At 43.5% G+C, this 23,514-nt stretch overlaps 1 long non-coding RNA gene across 1 annotated transcript; it reads left to right on the top strand.

Annotated features, from left to right (window-relative positions):
• Nucleotides 1–12,098: 12,098 nt before the first annotated feature.
• Nucleotides 12,099–14,623, top strand: LOC120701573. The gene is made up of 5 exons (XR_005686160.1): nucleotides 12,099–12,234; nucleotides 12,900–13,014; nucleotides 13,318–13,411; nucleotides 13,708–13,785; nucleotides 14,118–14,623. It is a non-coding gene; the product is annotated as an uncharacterized LOC120701573 (long non-coding RNA).
• Nucleotides 14,624–23,514: the final 8,891 nt, after the last annotated feature.

Genomic DNA, 23,514 nt, shown 5'->3' with positions numbered 1-23,514 from the left:
CTCATTGGGCCGGCCGGCCCAGCCCTTTTTTAGGTCGGTTCGACCTCCCCTTTGACCGAGGGTTCCCAGAGGCTATTTAAAGACCCCTCCCCAAGGTTCACGCAGAGATCAATTCGGGAGACGATGTCAAAGAGCAGAGAAGATAGAGGGACACCTCTCGGAGAGCCGAGGGTCGTGCTAGTTGTCTAGGGTTTGCCCTAGCCGACGTGGGAACCTTGCAAGGAAGACCACGTTGGAGTTCTGGAGCTAGGATCATCAAGATCAAGGTAGGGCCCCGGTTGTGATCTTGTGATGTACTATCATTCATGGTGAAGTTATTTGTGATTCCGAATGTTTAGCGACCATGTTCTCTCTTTCGATTTCGTTCTTTTCTTTGGGTTTGCTTCATCCTAGATCTATTATCGAGATAGATCGCTTAGCATGATCTTGTAGTCATGGTGGCTAGAGGTTCATGGTGGAACTACCAAAGGGGGTTCGACTTGCTTCAGGGTATTTCGTTCAAAAGGGGGGCGTCGTGACAGGCCGTCTCCACAGAGTAGGCGGAGTATTGAGGGATCGGATTGGAGATTTTGGGTTTAAAGAGGCTTTTCATTGAGATTCACATCTACCTTACTTCACTTCATCTAGCTGGAACTACAACATATGCATGATCTAGGTGATCTAGATTGGTTATCTCTAACTTTCTCTCGCTACCTTCAGTGTTTGTCGTTTTTAGTAGATTAGATTCGTTTTCACCATCTCAACACAAAGGAATCTCTATGCTAGTAGATTGTTTCTTGTCTCTTTGGTTCCGTGGATTGATAAACCTTGGGGGAATACTCTGAGGGAAAAGCTACACGAAACCGTGCGCTTGCGGTATATAAATAGGGGGCGCTAAGGAGCGTCAACAGATGCTTACGATTTGGTTCCTTATCCTACGGGGTGGCGCGTTCCTAATTTTATTAAATTTAGTGGGGACGATAATCAGTCAACTTGGGAGCACATAAGTCAATTTATTGCTCAATTGGGTGAAGCTAGTTCTAGTAACTCTTTGCGAGTTCGTTTATTTTCTTTATCATTAACTGGAACGGCTTTTTCTTGGTTTTCTGCGTTACCCCCAAATTCGGTCCGCTCTAGGAACGAATTAGAACAAAAATTTCATGATCATTTTTATAGTGGGGATAATGAAGCGAAGTTGACAAACTTGACATTGGTCAAACAAACTAGAGATGAATTGGTATCCGATTACTTCAAGAGATTTAAAGAAGTGAAAAACCAATGCTTCAATTTGTCTATTTCTGATAAGGATTTGGTAGATGTTGCTCTTAATGGTTTGCGCTCATATTTGAAAAAGAAGCTCGAAGGGTTTGATTACTTTAATCTTAATGCTTTGCAACTTCGGGCAATGAACCAAAAGTATAAAATTAAAAATTCAAAAGATGCATATAAGTCTCATCGGTCTAATACTCATGTTGTTGAATATGATTCCGATTCTTCGGCCGATGAGGATAATGAAGCCTGCACCGCTGAATTTTTTTGGCCATCATCGGCCAAACCTTGCTCTTGTGCATCGCTTAAGCTGACTCAAAAGGGTTAGAAAGAAATGAAATTTACATTTGATGTTTCCAAATGTGATCGTATTTTTGATGAGTTGTTGCATTTGGGGCATATTAAGATTAATCATGTTATACCACCGCTTGAAGAGTTAAAGCGGTGTGCATATTGTAAATTTCATAATTCTCATTCTCATGCAACTAACGATTGCAATATTTTCCGTCGTCCGGTTCAATCGGCCATGAATGAAGGACGATTGATCTTTCCTGAGATGAAAGTTGACAAGACACCGTTTTCTATTCACACCAACACACATACTATTGATCTGAGCAATGCAAAGGTGCTGCTTCGGCCAGAACAAGCCGAAGGAGCGCAAGACAAGAATGTGTTGTTTGGTGAAACAAGGCCGAAGAATGTCAATGACAAGATTCTGGCCAGGGAGGTGGTTCTGGAGAATGCTCCTGATGGCAAGGAGCTAATAAAAATTATTGTCAAAGCTCAAGTGCCCGGGGGGCAAGAAAGTTCTTCCGCTGCTGCAAGTCGGCCTGCTATCCAGGACCGACCGGTCTGACAGGTGTCACCGACCGGTCAGACCAGTCAGTCCCAGGGCCGACCAAGGACTTTCAAGCCCAAGCGCTAGGAAGAGAGTACTTGGAAGCAGAACGTGCCAAAGATTCAGGGGAAGATGGTTGCTAAGAAACCCACCTTTGGCCAGCTTTTGAACAAGTACACCAAGACCGTTCAACAAGATCAGCCGCTAAGAAAGAGATCTTGGTCACCCCCGCGTCAAGGTGGTTCTCCAATGAGGGAATGACCTAGCAAGCGTAGAGGTGATGTTGTTACTGTATTCCCACCACAAAAGGCATATGCTACCATGCCTTGGATGCCTCCGGCAACAAATGCTACAAATCCGATGTGGGAACACAAAGGAGTCTGGATGAAGTGCTTCCACATGCCATATCCTCCACACTATCAAGGGAAAGGCTCTAGAATGCCGGTGCATGACCGATTGGGCCCACGCCAATCTAGTCAGCAGCAGCATGCTGCACCGGTCAGACCGGTCCTGCCCGACCGGTCTCAACAGAGGCCAGTCCAATCTCATCCTCCGAAGTAGGAATATCATGTCAAGAAGGAAGGTGAGGATCAGCCCATGCAAGTTGACTCTGGGAAGGCCACCGCCAACGAGATTGTGAAAGTCGGCGATGTGAATGTGGTCATTAGGGATGTTGGAAAGAAGCCGATGGTGTTTGGCAAATCGGGTGTTGGCCAATGATCATGAAGCCAGCAGCAGTGGCTCGGCAAGAAAGTATCATCAACTTAGGTGGTGCCCGCCGGGTTTAAGTCACTCACAAAAAAGGAGATTGCAGCGCTTGAGGCGCCAGGAGCAGAAAGAGCGAGAGGCCAAAAAGCTCAGGGATGAACATTTCAATAAGTATCGGCCAATGGTTCCTCAAGGAAAAGAGTGGCGAGCCAAGCCTGTGGTGCAGTCAACAAGGCCGGTTGAACCACCCCACGTGACCGGTCTAACCGGTGCGGAGGACCGGTCTGACCGCCAGGCGCAACCGGTCAAACCGGTGGAGCCTGTTGTCGAGCAGATGGCCGAAGTTAATACTTCGGCTTCGCGTGATGAGGTTCCAGCAGTTTCTGCAGCTATGGGAGATGAGGAACTAGTGGACTACGAGGCTTCTCCAGCGCAAAGCAATATGGAAATAAATGTTGTGCATTTCTCCGAAGAATACTACGCCGTTTCGGAGGAGAAGGAAGCAGCTCATCTGGATTTCGGGCCGCGAGAGGCCATATTCCAGAAGCCAAAGGAATTGGACAATCACTTGAAGGCCCTTTTCATGAGGGGTCATATTAATGGAAGGCCGATTTCCCGTATACTTGTTGATGGAGGGGCAATTGTAAATTTGATGCCCTATTTATTGTAAAAGAAGCTTGGAGGGACTGATGAAGAGTTGATCAAGACGAACATGATGGTTAGCGGCGTGGGTGGAGACGACCCTATTGGTGCTAAAGGGGTGGCTTCCATGGAGTTAACCGTGGGGAGCAAGACGCTAGCAACAGCCTTCTTCGTCTCCGAGGTGCAAGGTAATTCCAACTTGATACTTGGACGAGATTGGATTCATGCCAATCAATATGTCCCTTCTACCTTGCATCAAATTCTCATTCAGTGGATCGGCGATGAGATCGAAATAGTCCATGGTGACACTTCATCCTTCATTGCAACCGCCGATTCCAACACTCTTGGCGTGCATGATGATATCAAGTGTCTCTCGGGGTTGGATCTGTCTTATTTCGAGCTGGTCAGTTGCACCAAGGATGGTTTCGTGCCTACTACTCTAAAGCCGATGGAGAATCGGCTGCATTATTGCAAATAAAATAAGTGCAGCAAGCGGCTCAGGCGAGACCGGTCAGACCGGTCCTCAGATCGGCACGCAATGCCGACCGGTCAGACCAGTCAGTTTAACCGGTCAGATCGGTCTGACGCAGACTGGTTGATGGAGAGGATTGAGCATTATCGGTCGCGGATGAACGATATATGCGAGGCCATTGAAAACACTGTAGACATAGATAAGTTAGGCCAGGGGTTTACATTGGCTGATCCTTTGGAAAAGGTAGATATTGGAGATGGTAGTGTTCCTAGCCCGAGTTTTGTAAATGCAAATTTATCGGTTGAATATAAAGCCGACTTAATAAAGTTATTAAAAGAGTATGTGGATTGTTTTGCATGGAGTTATTCTGAAATGCCTGGTTTGAGTCGTGATTCGGTTGAGCATCGGCTGCCGATTAAAGCCAGTTTTAGACCTTATAAGCAACCTGCTTGGCGATTTAATCTTGCTATGAATGACCGAATTAAGGAAGAAATTAATTGCTTGTTAGAAGCTGGATTTATTCGGTCTTATCGGTTTGCGGAGTGGATCTCTAATATTGTGCCCGTCGAGAAGAAAGATTCGGGTAAGATTAGAGTGTGCATTGATTTCAGAAATCTTAATAAGGCTACTCCTAAAGATGAATATCCTATGCCTATTGCCGATATGTTGATTAATAAAGCTTTTGGACATCGTGTTATTAGTTTTCTTGATGGTAACGCCGGTTACAAATAAATATTTATGGCCGAAGAAGATATGTCTAAAACGGCCTTTAGATGTCCGGGATTTGTCAGCTTATTTGAGTGGGTTGTTATGACTTTTGGTATGAAAAATGCCGGTGCTACTTATCAAAGAGCTATGAATTTGATCTTCCATGATTTACTTGGTGTTATATTGGAGGTCTATATTGATGATATTATGATTAAATCGGCCGGTTTGGGTAATCATTTGGCTGATTTAAGATTGGCTCATGAGAGGATGCGTCAGTATGGTTTGAAGATGAATCCACTTAAATGTGCTTTTGGAGTATCAGCTGGGAAGTTCTTGGGCTTTATTATTCATGAGAAAGGCATAGAGATTGATCCAAAGTGAGTTGAAGCCATGAAGCGTGTTGAGGCTCCAACTTGTAAGAAAGATTTGCAGAAATTCTTGGGCAAGGAGAATTACTTGAGAAGATTTATATTTAATTTGTCCGGGAAGATTGATTCTTTTACTCCTATTCTTCGGTTAAAAGATGAAGCCGAATTTACTTGGGGGGGGGGCAGAGCAGCAAGAGTCATTTGAGAAGATTAAAAATTATTTGTCTTTGCCGCCGGTGCTTAAGGCATCTAGGAGAGGGGTTCCTTTCGGACTTTATGTGGTTGCAGAAGATAAAACTGTTGGTGCTGTTTTGACTCAAGAAACCGAAAGAAAGGAGTATATTATCACTTATTTAAGCCGACGGCTCATTGATGCGAAAACCAGGTATACATTTATTGAAAAGTTGTGCTTATCTTTATAGTATGCTTGTACCAAGTTGAGGCATTATTTGTTATCTAGTACATGCATAGTAACTTATCAAACCGATGTTATTATGCATATGTTACAAAAGCTGATTTTAAGTGGGAGAATCGGCAAAAGGGCTTATGCACTTGTGGAGTATGATTTGGCCTATGAATTTTTGAAATCCGTAAAAGGCCAAATTGTTGCAGACTTTATTGTTGAACATTGAATTAATGATGAGCATGATTTGGAAGTCGGCTATATCACTTGCACACAATGGAAGTTATACTTTGATGGATCGGTTTGTGATGATTGGAGGGGAGTTGTGATGTATCGGTTTGTGATGATTGGAGGGGAGTTGGCATTAGTAATGTTCTTATTTCTCCAAGTGGTGCTGATTTTGAGCTATCAAACCGATTGGAGGAATTTTGCACGAACAATCAAGTCGAGTATGAAGCACTTCTATTTGGCTTGGAGTTTTTGCAATTCATGGGCGTGAAACATGTTGAAGCCTTTGGAGATTCACTTCTGGTGGTGCAGCAAGTATCCAAGGTATGCCAATGTTACAATGGGGCTTTTAATGCATATCTTGATAAGTGCCTTGATATTATCTCTTACTTTGATGAATTTGTGATTCGACATATTCCAAGAGAAGATAATGAAGAGGCTAATGCTCTGGCTCAACAAGCATCAAGCTATAATGTGACAAAAAAATATTTCAACATTAGAAAGCCGATGCGAATTAAAGCCGAGTCACTTGTTCTGAACGAACCGGTCGGTCTGACCGCTGAGGGTGGTGGGAGCAGCAGTTCGGCTGAGATTTCTACCTAAAAGGTTGAGGCCGAAGTGCGAGATTGGAGGGTGCCTATCATATCATATTTAAAGGATCCTGGTCGTGGTGCAGAGAGAAATATTCGGCGCTTGGCGTTTAAATATATTTTGGTTGACGATGAGCTTTATCGTCGAACCGCCGATGATGATCTTCTCGAGTGATTGGGTACCGATCAGGCTCGTGTTGCTATGGGAGAAGTGCATGAAGGCATCTTTGGTACACATCAATCGGCTCCTAAAATGAAGTGGCTGCTTAGGAGAGCCGGTTTTTATTGGCCAAGTATGATTTCGGATTGCTTCAGATATTATAAAGGATGTGAAGAATGCCAGTGGTTTGGTGATATTCAGTTGGTGCCCGCTGCGTTATTGTATCCTATCATTAAACTTTGGCCATTCAGAGGCTGGGTTTTGGATTTCATTGGTCAAATTAACCCTCCTTCTTCAAAGGGGCATCGCTTCGTGTTGGTGGCGACGGATTATTTTACCAAGTGGACCGAAGCGGTATCTTTGAATATGACACATAGAGAGGTAATTGAGTTCATTACAGAGCATATCATTCATAGATTCGGTATTCCTCAAACTTTGACAACGGATCAAGGTTCATCATTTATTTCGAAGGAGGTACGAGAATTTGTCGAATCTTACAAAATTAAGATACTCAATTCATCTCTATATTATGCTCAGGCCAATGGTCAAGCCGAGTCTAGCAACAAGATCTTGATAAAGCTCATCAAGAAGAAGATAGAAGAAAATCTTAGGAGGTGGCATGAGATTCTATCTGAAGCATTATGGGCACATCGCATATCTAGACATGGTGCTACTAAAGTTACTCCTTTTAAGCTTATTTATGGTCAAGAGGTCGTTTTACCCGTTGAGGTGAATCTGGACGCTTATAGATTGGCTAAACAAAATGACCTTTCCGCGGTTAATTATCATGACTTGATGATGCATAATATTGATGAAATAAGTGACAAGCGGTTGCAAGCTTTGAAAAAAAATTGAGAAGGACAAACTTCGGGTGGCTAGAGCTTACAACAAGAAGGTAAGACCTAAATCTTTTCAAGTTGGTGAGCTGGTTTGGAAGACAATTCTGGCTCTTGGGACAAAGGGCAATAAGTTTGCCAAGTGGTCGCCGGCTTGGGAAGGTCCATACAAGATTGTCAAGGTTATATTCGGAAATTCTTATATGGTGGAGACGCCGCAAGGAGAATGTCTACACATGGCGCTGAATGGAAGATACTTGAAGAAATATTACCCAAGTGTTTCGCAAGACGCTTGAAGATGAAGACGGCCGGTATTTGGATATCGCCCTTAGCATTATTTTTAGGCCAGTGCTGGATTTGTAATTCTGTATTCTTAGAGCATATTTAGGTACTTGCTTTTTGGCTTGCATAGCTCACCAAAAAGGCAGGGGGGCATATGTTGGAGGTCAAAATTGGCACTAATCGAGGCCGACCGATCTGACCGGTTGGGTCGACCGGTCAGACCGGTCTGGGCCTATAATCTGAGTAGGGTTAGGGTTTTGTGCTAAGAGTCCTATTGTAATCCGATTTGGAAGGGGTACGCCCTCCCCGGCCTATAAATATAAAGGCTGCGGCTGATTGAGGGTTTCTAACCACAATCGAATCAAAAATTACTCTCTTTACTCAATCTCTCAAACCCTAACTTTTCCAACCCCTTTGCTGTTCTTTGCTCGTCTCTACGGCGTTCAAGGGCGTCTTGAGTGGCCTGCCGACCTCAAGGCAACCCTAGATCTTCAAGTTCCGATGGGGTCCCTCTTGAGTTTGAGGTTCTAGGTCTTCGCGTGTTTCTGCCTTCAACCGGTCTGACCGGTTGGAGCGGCCGGTCTGACCGGTCGCCGTCTGAAGCCCGCTGCTGATTGATCGTTGCGATCCGCGCATTCTAGCGTACCGGTGTGTTGACCAGATACACGCTGGTCTCCTCCTCCTCCTTGTGTTATGCGAATTGCATTATCTATTGACAATAATTTATGTTGTAGACTGGTTAGTTTGTTCACGTCACCGGCTGGAATAAGGGAGTACAAGCGCGTGGAATTAATGGGAAGAGACAAGATAGTGAGATTGTGGCCCCAAAACAGTTTGTCCGGCAGCATTCTTTGCTCGTGTATCTTCAGATCGGAAGCTGCAATGCCAGCAGGCCAGCAGCCATGGCATAAATATTGACGTCTTTGAGTGTTTGCTGCCAGATTAAAATATGGCGAGTGCCACACTGAAAGGACTGTGATGTCGTCTAGAGGGAGGATGAATAGGTGCACCTACAAATTTTTACTCAAATACAGTGGATTAAATTCACTGTTTGCCAAACCCGAAACTTCAGGGTTTTCAAATCCGGAACTTCCGGATTTGGGCAAGACAGCAGGTGAACTCGGAACATCCGAGTTTTGCAACCCAAAACTTCCGAGTTCACTCAGAGTAGAGTGAACACAATAATTCTAGTGCGAGTAAATGGATACAAGTTCAAACCTCAAATGTAGAGTATGCTCAATGAAGCTCCTTGGGCAGATCTACAAAGTTCCTGCACACAAATATGCTACAAACCAAATAGATCAACCAAAACTCAAAAGTCACAAAGAGTGCAGTGAAAAGTAGAACAACGGAGACACAAGGATTTGTTTCAAGTTCAGATTCACCACGTTCACCACTTGTGAATCCTAGTCTCCGTTGAGGCACCCAAGAAGAACACCTTCTTCTTGAGCTATCTAGCCTTGCCTTAGTAACCCGAGTTACCAAGGGTTCTTTCTTGATGCAGAGGTAGTACAAACTTCCCGAGATATGCCACAACCGTTAGGTACTCACAGGCAACACCTAGCCATCTAAGAGTCACGCTCCAAGAGTAACAAATGCGAAACACACGATTTCGGCTAAACTCAAGTGCTCAAGGTTTGTTGTGCTCTTTTGTGCTCTCTAGCAATCTATCTCTCAAATCCAACTCAAGGATATTACAAGAATCACACAATCTCACAAAGAGAAATTGGGGAGAGCTCAACTATGGCTCCCAAGCTTCTTAGGACGACCAACAAGTAATAGAACAATGCCTGGAACAGCAGCCCACCAAGGAGGGGGTGAAAGGGTATAAATAGGCGGTTCCAAAAAAAAACTAGCCGTTAGTAACCACTAGAACCCGGAACTTCCGGATTCGACAACCTGGAATCTCTAGATTTGCAAACCAACTAGCCGTTAGTGCCATGCGTACCAAATCAGTAACTTTCGGATTACCAAACCCGAAACTTCCGGGTTGGCCTGGCAGACAGATCAAAATGTGCACGTGAGGCTTTTTGTGTCTCTCTCAACTTTCTTAGGTTACTTGAGCACTGAGACTAAACCAAAGACCATTGTGATGTATCCCTCTTGATAGTACAACATACCTATACTCAAGATCAAAGATAAGTTACATTTCAACTCATTGAGCTTCTCATTTGTCTCTCATGCCGTGCGTTGATCAAACTCAATCTGAGGATTGCATCCAACTTTGCTCCTTTACTTTGAGCATATCTTCCTTGAGCTAATGACTTTAACCTTTATCTTTGAATGAAATCCACTTCTAGTTCAAATCACCACCTTCACAATATGATTCTAGATAGGTTTGATACTTTGCCAATATGAACACCATACGTGACCAAGATTTCTCAAGTTGAATCCAAAGAACATTTCTTCGCCCTAGCATTGTTCCTTCCGCGCAACCCAATTGTCCTTCTCCAAGCTTAGTCCCTCGAAACGCTTTTTTGAATTCCAACTCTTCATCCTTGCATCACATAGAGCTTCATATGTGCTTGTATCACATTTAAATCAACAATGAAATCCAACTTTGATTCACAAGTCATTTTCTTCACCAATGAATGACACCTTTCAATATGAAATTCTCTCTGTCTCTTAGAATTCTTGGACTTGATCATTATTGATTTCTTTGCTCACGCCAAACCGCCACTTACGTAACCTCTTGAAACTCGCCTTTCGATCTCATCCATTTATTTAGAAGAGCCCTCTTGAACTCACATTGACTTGTGCCATTAGAATGAAAACTATTTCTTCAATTGATTTGATCATCAACAAGCCTTCAATTTTGATACCTCACATATGAATTAGACCATACTCCTTTTTACTTTCCATGCTTGCTAGATCAACATACATCATATACATTTCTTATAACAAGCTTCTCCAAATTTGAGACTATGCAAAAGCATATAACTTTGTCTCATTCACAATACCTTTGCTTGTCAATATTTTCTTATTTGATTATAGCATAACACATGTCTTATTGTATGAGCCTTTTCTTGTTGACCATTAATCCATCTCTTCACATAGATAATTGATATGATGATTAATTTCTACTCATATACTCAACAAGATGGTTAGTCCTTTAATCGTGGTGTTAATCAATCCACCAAAACCCACTAGGGGCCTAGATGCTCTTTCACACACCTCGCCATACCGGGTCCTCTGCCCCTGGCGCAGAGGTTGGTTGGCGGCTCAATCGCCGGCGGCCACGAGCAGTGGGAGAGGCTGGCAGGAGCACGGCGGACCGGCTGCGGCATCGTGAGCAACGGCGTCAGCCTAAGAAAGATGGGCCATTGGGTGGTGAGTCCCGTAGGCCCATCATTTATCCGGCGCCTCTTTCCCCTTTCCTCTCTTTCCCCTTCCTTTCTCCTCCCTTCTTTTATCTCCACACACGAGAGTATGGCGACAGAAGGAAGCGCACATCGGAGGAATGGTTAAAATCTACTGCTCTGTGCTCTCACCATCGCATCCCACGCGAAAAAGGCTGCACGTGGTGCACAGCCGCTGCTTTGGGAATTTTTCGAAAGCGCCCTCCTATTTTATGTAAATCACAACTAAATCTATCTTGCCCTTACCAATGTTCAAATATTTTACACGTAGTTCAAATATTTTACACATAGACCCTCCAGCTCAAGTTTATTTCGACATAAACAAGAGAAAAATCAAGAATCTTGTCGTTTTATGAAAACCCTCGCAAAGTGTTTTTGCGGTAATCCCCTCCCACCGCCCCGAACCCTAAACCCGCTCTCTCTCTGTGGCCATGTTTGGTTTGCGGCGAAAAAAATTTCGCGAAAACTTTTTGCACCTTTGACCACTAATTTAGAGTATTAAATAAAGTCTAATTACAAAACCACCTACAGGACTCCTGGTAAATTCGTGAGACCAATCTAATGAGACCTTTGACCGCACGATTAGAGGATGGCTACTGTATCATCACTTTAGCAAATTATGAATTAATTACCATTATTAGATTCATCGTAAAAAGTTATACCCATCCCTGAAAAGATTCTTCAAATAGACTACATTTAGTAATTATGCATATAAGTAAGATTCTCTTCTCGCGAAACTTTTACGGTAGAAACCATACATTGCCTCTCTCTCTCCTCCCCAGCTCCCCGCTCCTCCCCGCCGCCGCCTCCCTCTCCTCCCATGCTCCCCGCCGGGCACCGCCGCCTCCCCTCTCCTCTCCGGCTCCCCTCCCCACCCCTCACTCCTCCGCGCAGCACGGGTCGGCGTCGATACGGCGGGTCGCGGCCTACCTCCTGCAGCTGCTCATCGGTGAGAGCATCCTCAAAGGCCGCCTCCTCCTCCTACTACTGCTGCTGCTGCTGCTCCGGCCTTGGAGCCTCCCGCCGGTCGTGGCCCCCGCTCGCCTCGGACGCCGGCGGCGAAGAGGCGCACGCCGCCTCCCCGTCGACCACAGCGTTTGCCGGCTCCTCGGGAACCGGTGTGGAGGGTCGCGTCGCCTTCTCGAGCTCCGGCTTTGACTCTAGCTCGATCTGCACAGGGAGGGGCGCATCGCCATGGAGAAGGAAGGGGAGGAGGCCACGCCGCCGGCTACGGTGCTGGGCGAGGCGGAGGCGGTGCCGCCGCCGGATCTGTTCCCACAGCTGGACGTGACGCGCAAGATCACCTCCATCGCGTTGTCGTCCCGCCTCGGCCGCGCTCTGCCCGTTGTTCATCGAGCAATTCACCGGCGGCGAACATCCGACAGATGCACGGTGCGGCCTCCATCTCTTCCCGCTCATCTTCTCTGTTTGTATATGGCTTGTTCCGACTCTGCTATTTTCTATATGCCTCATATGTCGCATGTAGCTACTAGAAACTGCAATTTTTGTAATAGAGGTAGTTGCTTTCTTATTTGCAATTGTAGCTAAATAAGTCCATGGCACCTTATCCTTGCTTACCTGCATTGTCTCGATGTACTGATCCAGTTAGAGAAGGATAAGGCTTAGTGGACATTTTGTTTGTTCAACATATCTAAACTCCACAAATAATTTGGATTGTTAGTCCCGCTTTGTCTCTTTTTGTTTCTTCAGTTCAATCAGAGTGGTCATTTCTACCAGATAAATTATCGATCATTTCTTCATTTAATGAAATCATCAATGGATCATTGGATGTTCAATTGCCACAATAGGAAGAAGGCAGAGTTTCAGTGGAATTCCAAGAAACATGTAAACTATGCGATTCCTTTAGATCCTTTCAAGCTCAAGCTCAATAAAGCTACAAGGGATGCATAAGCCAACATTGCAGAAATGTCCAGATGAATGTGAACAAGCACTTGGGTGTTTTTTACTTACCGAAAAGTTCTTAGAGAAGTACAGTAAATTCTCTAAAGATATAAAACCACCACCTAATTAATTCATGTTTTTTTTCTTATATGTAGTCAAGAGCAAAAGGGGATCGATGATCGATGATGGCCATGTATAGGTGGCTACAGGAACCAGTGGAGGAGATGGTTTGCAAGTGTCTCCTGGTGCTCCTGAATTCTTGCTTGGAAGGTCATGTACCCAACTCTGATGGAACTGACTTAATGCGATTAGCATCCCGTTGCTTGCAGTATGAAGCATGTGACCAGCCATATCTGATAATCTGAAAGCAGTGGTGTCTGGTCTTGCAAGTCTCCAGAAATATGCTTCTGAAATGTTCTATCCTTGCAACTTATCATGTTCTAATTCCTATACCTTCTGTATCTGTTGAGAACACAGGTTGGTCATGTGTGCCATACATTTTAACTTGGTTTTCCTTTTGATGTCATCTAGCATGTTTCCTTGCTTAATAGTTCTAACTGAATTTCGATGCAGACTCCTTCACACACTTTGCTGGGCAGCGGCCATATAGCGCGAGGAGGCAGCGGCCCGGCAGGCCACGGCCCGCTGCAGGGCGCCCAAAGTAAAAGTAAGCGGCACTGATTTCCCATTTCACTTTCAAGATTGCTGGTGCTATCCGTGATAGGGCATCTGACATGGTGGAGGCTCTTAACAGCATGAATAAAGTAAAAGTAAGAATTGGGCCTTTTACATCATATAACCACTCGAATTTTCATTTGATAACCTAAATTTCCCTAGATCAGTGCAATGGATTGCAAAGGTAGCAATGCTTAATTTGACGTGTATTCATGTTTGTCTGCTAATTTCACAACTATTTTCATATACACACTTCCTTTTGCTAGATTAACATGTGTGTATGCCCAGGCCTATTTGTCTCTACCGGAGGGATCGTCGACTGCAGCAGGGCTAATTGCGATGATGACTGACCACTACAATATTCTGGTGAGGCTATATTTAAGTGGTCAAACACTATATGGATTACTATACCTACAGCTTCTGTAATTCTTTTGTCCACTAGAAAATCTTGTGAATGTTATTAAAGTTGGTGCATGAACAAGACATTCTTTTGCATCTTTGTACTATGGACTAAAAAGTCCTTGCTCCAGTCACAAATATAAGTACAGTTGGACATTGACACGAAAATATCTATAGAAGTATTTTATCATAAATGAAAAGAGTTATATATTATGTTGTATACATATTTGGTTTAACCTTATGGTCTAATGAAAATTTGTGATGGTTTCCTAAAAAAAACTGTTTCCCTGCTTTCCTAGCCGGCTTTTGTGTGCCTTTCATCTCCGACAAGAAGAGTCCGATGCATGGGATTTGGAGTCTGCATCAACCTCCGCCTGTAAAACCATGTAGCATGGTGATTAGTTTTTTTGTTTCAGTTCATATTATATTCAAAGCTACCAGCTAGATTATTTAGTAGCTATGCATACTTGTTGGTGCATGTAGATTTAAGGTGCTTGGATATGCTCTAATATTGACACTGCAAATGCCGGACAGACACCTGATGATAGGATAAGTTGGTGCTTGGATGTAACCATGTTGATCGGATGTACTGTGATGTTGCTGATTGAGATGTCGGCCAGACACCTAATGGACATGAAAGCTTGGTGCTCAATATTCATTATTCAGATGCTGGACAGACACCTGATGGCTAGACTAGCATGATGCTTGGATGTGCTTTTATATTTTTGATTCAAATGTTAGGATAAATATCTATGTTAACAGGTTGATGATGTACTTGCTATCGGATGCGTTGGTTTTGATTGAATTCATCTTACCATGCATATAGTTTAATTGCCACTTTTTACTACGGTATGGCTGCTTACATTTTATTGTTCAAATAGTAGAGCGCGCATCACGCGCCGAATGTTCTAGTGTGGCGAAAAGCGGGGGAGGGGGGGAGGGGGGGCTCCCACAATTGGAAAAACGTTGCTCCCACAAGGGTCGTCGACCTCACCTTGTGGGAGCAACGGCGAGCTGCGCCAATTGTTTTTCCTTTTTAGTTTTCTTTCTATGAGGATAACTTTTATTCCCCATTTTTTCTTCCTTTTTAGTTTTCTTTCTACGAGGATAACTTTTATTCCCCATCTTTTCTTCCAGTAAAAGTTTGCACCAACTTTTTCCCAAATTTTGTTCATCATTTTTCTTTCAAAGAATTTGTTTCCGATCTTCAAAAAAAATTCTTATTTTTTCCACAAACATTTTGCCTACAACGTTTTGTTTTAAAAATTTTTGTTCACAACTTTTTCTTGTAAATTTTTGTCCGGGGACATTTTTCCAATCTCTATTTCAAATTTTGTCAAAAAAGTTTGTTTCTAATTTTTTTTTCAATTTTTTATGTATAGGATATTTGTCTTGGAAGCGGTGTCCGAGATCGACCATAAGAAGCACTGATGACGATTAGCGTGACACTAAAAGAGGAAGGAAGCAAACAGATGGCAGGAACCACCGATCGCGTCCCCGACGACCTCTGGAGTTAGCACGAGGCCAGCCGTTTGGCAGGAACGCAGGAACTTCTTCGAGCGCATCTCAGTACCATATCATATGTTAAACAATTATTTGACGGTTAAAATGGATAAATCATTAAAAATTGAGCAACATGTCAGAGCAATTCCTACAGGCTCTGTATTCCAGATGAGTTAGATAAAAAAAGAAAAATTTCACCAAAATCTGAATCTAACGGATTACTATTTTGCTCGGCTAGCTATCTTGCTAACTATTTCCTTCCTCTCGCTAGGCAAAATAGCCTAGCCAGTCCTGTTCGCCATCTCCTCTTCCAGACTCACGCGTAGGTCCTCGCTCAGCGCCGCACCTAGCCCCGTCATCCCGCCACTGCACCTCGCCTAGCGCCTCGCCTCGGCGCCACCACCCCGCCGCCACATCGCACCTCGCCCAGCGCCTCGCCCCGCCAGCGCACCGCACCTCGCCCGCTGTCGGGAGGACGAGATGCCCGATGTTGCATCGTGCCGGCAGTGGCGGCTTGCTCCCGTGCCCTCCCCTTGCTCGTCCTCTTCGGGCGCCAACAACGGGGCCCCCGACTCCGCGCTCGACGACGGCGGGAGGTGCATGCTCGCGACGGCGGCGGGAGGTGGGGGCCGCGACGGGGACCTGCGACCAGTGGCGAATCCAGACTTCTAGTCTAGGGGGGCTCTTCTTCCTCCTCCCCCCCCCTCTCTTCTTCTTCTTCTCCCCTTCTTTCTTCTTCCTCTCCCCTTCTTCTTCCTTTCTTCCTCTCAAAATAATAGGGGGGGCTTAGGGGGGTATCCATGGTTTGTGAGGGGGTAGGGGGGCTTGATCTCCCCCTGCACCCCCCCTGGATCCACCCATGCCTGCGACAGAGCAGAGGAGGGAGCACGGAGCAGAGCAGGCAAGGTGAGGGAGAAAGACTTGGGTGAGGAGGGAGCACGGAGCAGAGCGGGCAAGGTGAGGGAGAAAGATTTGGGTGAGACCCACATGTCAGTGTGTTTGGAGGAGAGAGTTAAATAAATGGATAGTTAGTCTCTGTCACAATATAGAGAGTTAATCTTAGTTAAATGAAAATTTAGCTTTTTTTTTTGGAGTGTCTCTTGGAGATGCTCAAAGAACATACTAACTGGAGATGTAGCTCTTAACAGAACGAGAGCAAATAATGGTTGTGGCTCGAGTGTTTGCACAAGACGCTACATAGACTAAAACAGCACATAGCAGGACTGATATCCAAGATAACAGGTACACTACATACAAGTAAACCTTTGTTCCTTAATTTGCACAAGAAAATTGGAAAACCAAAAATAAGCAATACATAAGCAATGCTGATTAATCAAATACATTTCTGATATTACAATATATAACAAATTGAGGATGTACTGAAAACAATACATAGTTCACTGACACCTACAATAGCAAATCGACTCGGAGGGGAATATAATCAACATACATCAAGTGTGCTTAATATTACAAATACATGGGAGTGAGCGACAGGTAATAATCTTTCCATGCTTCATCATAGACTGATAAATGGAGTTTCTGATATTACCTTTAATTCAGAAACATACATAAACGGGTGCCTAGGTACAGCTCCCCTACCCCAGAGTGCTTAATCTAAAGAAAAAATATGTTGCATTCAGTACAGGAAGGCAGAATTTCATAATCTAAAGGCTGAAGCTTTATCATTAGTAAGCAGCTCAAAATGTAGGAGTTCGCAAAATATAAGCTTAGTCCAACTTCACATAATAGTGAATTTAGAAATAAAGCTAAACCTCTGGAAAATCACCCTTCTTGTTCGACGAAGGAGTTGTGATTCTATTCACAATGATCTCAACAATGCATATGAGAAATGGAAGTTAAGGTTGATTAAGAAAATCCAGTCATCAATATGCAGACAAGAAACTAAGAAGCGAGTTTAATCACTCCTCAACAGTGTCACAACCCAAACTTTCTAATCATGCTTAAAATTTAAGTAAAGTCATCATGAGCATCATTAATGCATAATGGAGCATCATGCGCATGTGTGGTTTGATTTAAATTCAAATGTGTGTATGTTTGAATATGTGCGTGTGAAGGAAGTTCAAATTCTGCTATGCAACTTGGCCTCCAAAACTTTTATTTAAATACTAGATTTCAAATGTCGATTTAAAAATATTTTTTCATGATTTTATGACATTTGAATCGAGCCACAAAATTCTTAGAAACGTGAAAAACAGCTGTTTTGTTCTTTTTACTGCAATCAAACTACAAAAGCTTTTTGAGTGATTCTTGTTGGAAAATGTTCTTGGTGATTTTATCTCCCTCCAGAAAAAGTTTCGTGAATTTTGGAGCCCGAGAACACCTTCGTTTTGATTTTCCACATCTCCTCCTCACCCCGAGCCCACGCGTCAGCGTCGCCCCCACCTCTTCGGCGCCTCCTCGTCGCTGGATTGGCCAGCAGGGGCGGCGGTGCCATGCCGTCGGCCTCCCGTTGGCACATGGAAGCCGATCTGCCGGCGCCCATCCACCTCCCGCTCGCCCTCCCCTTCTTTTTAACTGCAGCCACCAGCCCCTACAACCCTAACCCCTTCTTTTTTCCCATCTCCACCATTGCTGGTGCCTCCTCCTCTTCTTCCCCAACTACTGCGCCTCCTAATTCCTCGTATCCGGTGGGTAATCCTTCGATTTCTTGCAGCCACGGCCTCCCCTCGGCCTCCTCAACTCATTCTGGCATTAACCTCGTCGTTTCCCCTTCCGCACAGGCCCTCCCGGTGGAGCTGCGCCCATCGCGCCACCTCTGCTCATCGTGACACCTCCTCGCCGCATCGCCCGCATGTTCACGCCTCGGGTGAGCTTCTCCTTGGCCTGGAACGTGCCCTGCGCGCACCATCCCGGCTTTGCTTGCCCTCCCCAGTCGCTCCCCTCGTCGGCGTTGCGTCGTGCCGCGGCGCGCTCACGCTTGGCCGTGCCCCTGGTCGGCCTTGACCCAGTCAGGGGCGTCGCTGGCCCTCTGGGCCCACCTGTCGGCGCCTGGGGATGAGTGTTGGTGTAGATCTAGCAGTTTTCGTTGTTTGTGTGTTGTTCTATAAATTTGAGATTTTGTAAAATGTGTATAAAATTGTATAGATCTTCGAAAAATACGAAACTTATTTTGTTGGGTTCGTAATGCTTAGATCTACTCTGAAAAAATGTTGTTTTGCATATTATCTTTCTGTGGATTTATTTATGATTTAATGTTGCAAAAGGAAGATAAATACTTAGTTAATTGTGTACTGCTCCAAAAATGCCAAACTAAATTTTGTTAGATTCCTAGTGAAATGCCCTTTCCAGTAGTATAACTTGTTTTAATGTTTCCCTGCTGTTTGTCAAGGTTTTGGTGTGATTTCTTATGCTCTGTCCGAAAATAGTTTAGTGTAAAACCTTTAGCTGGAAAGCGATAAAGTGGTGAAAATAGTTTTGTTAGCATTGTATTCATTCCTAGTTTCTGTGGTAATTTTCCTAGATTTGTTCAGTTAATTTTGCATGTCCTTTTTTATTTATCTTGCTTAGAGTGACTGAAAATTGATATATTTATGGTTAAATCTAGAAAAAAATGTTTTTTCTGCAAATCCAAATTTCATGGGTTCCTTGTAATGTTCTCTGCATGCTCAATTTAATTTATGATTTGTGCTTGCTGTGTTAGCCCTTTTCTTAATTCTCGCTTTAGATCCTTGCTCGCATGTTAATTAGTATTCGGGTGTCATTGCATGTGTTACGTTTGTGCATCATCGCATGTGTGCCATTCATTCTTCATGTCATATCATTCATGAACCAACAATGACATCATTCTAATGCATACATCTCACTCATGCATTATAGTGACCGAGACGTTGGAGAGCGAGACCGTCGAGCCCACCGAGTTCGTTGAACCCGAGCCCGGTGTTGAGTTGGTTGTTGACCCCGAAGAAAACCAAGGAAAGCAGCTAAGCATGATCCTTTGCACCCATTTAAATTTATGCAATTTAGTTATTTCATTTGGGTATTATTGGGTTATATATATAGTATGTTATCTATTGCATTCTTTTACCTACTTGTATGCATTTACCTCTCCTTGATTATTTATCCTCGTCCTTGTCACTTGTTAGTTAATGAACTACTTAACTTGCTTAGATGCTTAGCCATGCTTAGAGTATCATGTCACTTGATATGAAAGTATGGTCAAGAGTCATCACACTTATCCGGTTATCCTTGATCGCACTTGTTCGACTTGAGTCATGTGGTTTGGTTTGGAAGAGTAGTTTCGAGGTCCGGGCGGAATGGTAGGGCCTAGAGAATGAAGTCACGGGCATAGTCCGCTTGGATCGATTAAGGACCGTCTGTGGATGATGTTGGTTTTGAGCAACTTATCGTGCTACCACATATCCAAAATAATGGAATGGATGAGCCAATTACCTCCTTTGCCATGGCCCTTGATTTGCGGTCCTAGATACGTGGCCAAGGGTGCTATGTAGAGAGGCCTAGGGGTGTCTCTGGTGGACCTAGGTGACTCTCCGTGTAAGCTGGGCGTGAAGTTCAATGGTTGGGGCTTGTTGGGAACAGTTGTCGCGAGTACCCCCTCATCTAATGTGATCGGTTGGGTGAGCCGCATGGTTCTTGCATTGTGTGGGTAAAGTAGTACACCTTTGCAAGGTTTAAATCAATTCGAATTGTCGCGCTCTCAGTTATGAGCAAGCTTTTTATCCCATAAATTCTTTGTAGCAAGTATTGTTATGGTGGTATTTGTTTCATGGCACTTTTATGGTCAATTACTTGATTTACCTTTATTCAATTAAAACTTGAGTTGTGGGTTGGGCAAGATTAATTAATTTTGCAAGAGAGCTAGATGTTGGTTAGAGAGCTCATACTTGCGCAATAATCACTTAACCCTAAAGCCTCATCTTGAGCCTTTGCATGATCCTTGTTTATTTAATTCGTGTAAGACTTGCGAGTACCCTTTTGTACTCATGTTGTTTTCTAAACTAAGTTGCAGGTGAGCCGGAGCTTGTTTTTGGCCACTTCTACTCCGCCGATCCTTGTGTGGGGGAGGAGTAGGTCCTTGTGTTGGAGATAGCGCCCTTGAGCAAGACGTCGTTACTTTTGTTGTGATTATCGTTTCCGCTGCGAGATGGGTTCTTGGGAGATCATGACAAACAATAAACTTTATTATTCATGTCTCTTTCTTTTGAACCAAACTTGAATTAGATTGTTGAACCTTTTATTTTTAGATTGGACCCTCCTATGTCGAACTTGTAATAATTAATTATTGTACTCCTTTATGTTTAAAATTGCTCTCTATGATCTTTTGGTGATATACCTTTATAAACGGTACGCGTGCTCAATCCTGGGCATGTGGCAAGCACGTACCGGGACTACCGGATTTGATGTCATTTTAGGCGAATATCATGTCTGTCAATGGAGTTGTGATAGCTCTAATTTAATGGTTGATGACCGGCGGTTTACTTAAAGCGGTGTCAAATTGGGCGGTTCTTACAACGGGTATCAGAGGCAGGTTATCTATGGAGTGAAGTTAAAACTTGCTTAGTGGGATGAGAGCAAATTAAAATTTGATTATTTGCATTAATATTTATTTTTGTTAAAAATTTGAATTTAAGGTTTAATTGTTATCCTTCTTTCTTTGTCTTAGAGCTTTTTCCCCTCTATTGCTTCATTTGTTTAATTAATTGTGCTTAACCTTTCTTTTCTTTATGAATAGTAGGAGGGTTGTGGCGCTTGAAAAAAGTGGTTGCTTCGGATTGAGAGAGAGTGTTAGAACGTTAAGACGTGCTCTTTGTGTGATATGTTGAACTTATGTTCTTGTGTGCAACGAAGCGAGGAGAAGACATATTGCACTCATATCTTGCATGCATGCACTCATACATATTTAGTACTTATGAATTGTGACAATTTTTCCTACTCTTTTGGTCTCCAAATCTGCACCTAATCAACTCAATGTGTTGTTGTCCAGATTTTCGCATCCCTCTATCTTGATGATTCATAGTGAATACAATCCATCTTCTCTTAGAGTTTGTTACTCAATTATTAATCTTGTGTTGATTATGTGATGGATTTTTATCTACGCATTATCATTCACTTTTCTCTCGAATATCATTCTTTATCCCTCACCCTCGATCGCTAACCTATTTCATTGATAATAGGATGACATTGCATTCGGAAACTGAGAGGGATGGTGCCGGTGGTTCGGGTGGTAACAATAATAATGACAACCACAATGGACCTCTCCCCAGTTCGCCGGGGCAAAAGGGTTGTCTACCCTATATCTCGAGTTGGGAGTGATCCAGGGGTAGAGAGTTGGGTGGTTCTGTTAGTCTGGTCCTGCCTTGGTGTTATCCGTAACTTAATTCATTTTTTTATTTTGGGCACTCCTTTCTCTAGTCCAAGATTTGGAGTGCCTATTTGTAATTGGACTATTCTTTCTCTCTTAAGACAAAGATACGTAGCTCTCCTGCGTGTTCGAGAAAAAAGAAGTACCACAATGCATGATATTAGAGCAGTGGAACTCTTGATTAGCACGCAGATGTATTGCATGCACCCGCTCCTCTCCATTCCCTTCTTATGAACATGACCAATATGATTTGTTTGCTGACTGTAAATACAGTTAGCACTTAGCAATATCTTCAAAATTATGTAACTACTTTGCACCAAAAGTTTATTCACTAAATAGCACTGGAAAGGATGAAGGACATTCATGCACTAAATTTTCAGTACATCCTCGGTGCAACCGAACTAGCAGGGAAAGTTTTTGTTTTCTTCTACAGGTCATATTAGGTGTACTAATAAAACTTTAATAATACTTCTTCCGTTCCAAATTATTGGCCGCTTCGGCTTTTCTAGATACATAGCATTTGCTATGCACCTAGATATACAACCTATGCATTTAGAAAAAGTCAAAACAACCTATAATTTGAAGCGGATGTAGTAGTTACTGAACTATGAGCACTAGCAGTTGTGATACTAAACTACATATACTTTGTAATGCAACTTCTAGATCTGAAAGCAATATACATGTAGACTCTCAATATCCATAGAGAAAGTCCCACACAAAATTGTAACCAAAGATATCATTCTGCCAAAACAACTAATGCGGTACAATTAATACATGACACACAATGGAGAGTATATAGGTGCAACACATGAAAGGAGAAAAGTTATAAGGCAGCAAAGAGAGTGATAAACATAATAGAGTCATAATAGAGTTATAAGGCAGCACAACGTATTTATCACAATACAGCATAACCATCAGCATCAGAAAAACACCTAACCTGCAATTGCTGGCAGCATATAGTGCAATTTGTCACAATGCAGCGGTGCTCCTAGCCCTCTAGCTGAACATCCAAAAAGAATATCCTACAAAGATGATGAACAAGTCATTTTTTAAGGGATTATAAGCTTTAATCTTCACTACTACAAAAAAAATTAACCGCGACATTTAAAAATGACCTCGGAGGCGAGCACAATTTACAAAAACCACCTCGCAAAATCGTTTAACCGAGGCGGGCACTATTAAATTGACCGCTAGGTTAATAACTATTAATCGAGGTGGTTATCCTAACATAACCGCTTCGGTTAATGTCGGTGTTTTACCGTCGGGTTCTCCGAGGGGTATCCCGAGGAGAGTGGTTATGAGTAGAGACTCGCCGAGATCAGAACGCGATGGTGCAAGGAACACAAGGATTTAGACAGGTTCAGGCCACCGGAGCGTAATACCCTACGTCCTGTGTGGTGGTTTGTATTCCCTTAGGTGTTGTTAGATGTGTCTTGTCCCTCTTGAGGGGGTCTTTGTTCGCCCTTATATAATTCGGGGGAACAGAGTTACATAGAAAGTCCTAGTCGAATTCTGTTAGGATCCCAGTCCGAGGAGTTCAGCTGGTTTCCGAGTATGTCGACTAGTTCTACTCCTATTCGGGTAGATACAAAAGGGGTAGGGCATATCCATGTGCTACTCTCTACTCTAGAATATTCCGTGCCTGCTAGTAGTCACGCTGACCCGGGTCTGATAGTTAATAGTTAATCAAGGCGGGCAATGTTACTCTACCGCCTCGGTGAAACAGGCCCAGCCCACGGCTCAACTGCAAGAGCGCAGTGCACACACGCGCGCACACACATATACATACATACATATATTCAATTCGTCTGTCAGCTGTGGGTTGCTTCTCAGTAATTGGTCTACGTCATTAT

Source organism: Panicum virgatum, chromosome 3K (genome assembly GCF_016808335.1).
Source record: "Panicum virgatum strain AP13 chromosome 3K, P.virgatum_v5, whole genome shotgun sequence".
NCBI classification, from domain to species: Eukaryota; Viridiplantae; Streptophyta; class Magnoliopsida; order Poales; family Poaceae; genus Panicum; species Panicum virgatum.
Note: the sequence above shows the minus strand (reverse complement) of the source record. Positions and strands in the feature narration are given on the sequence as shown.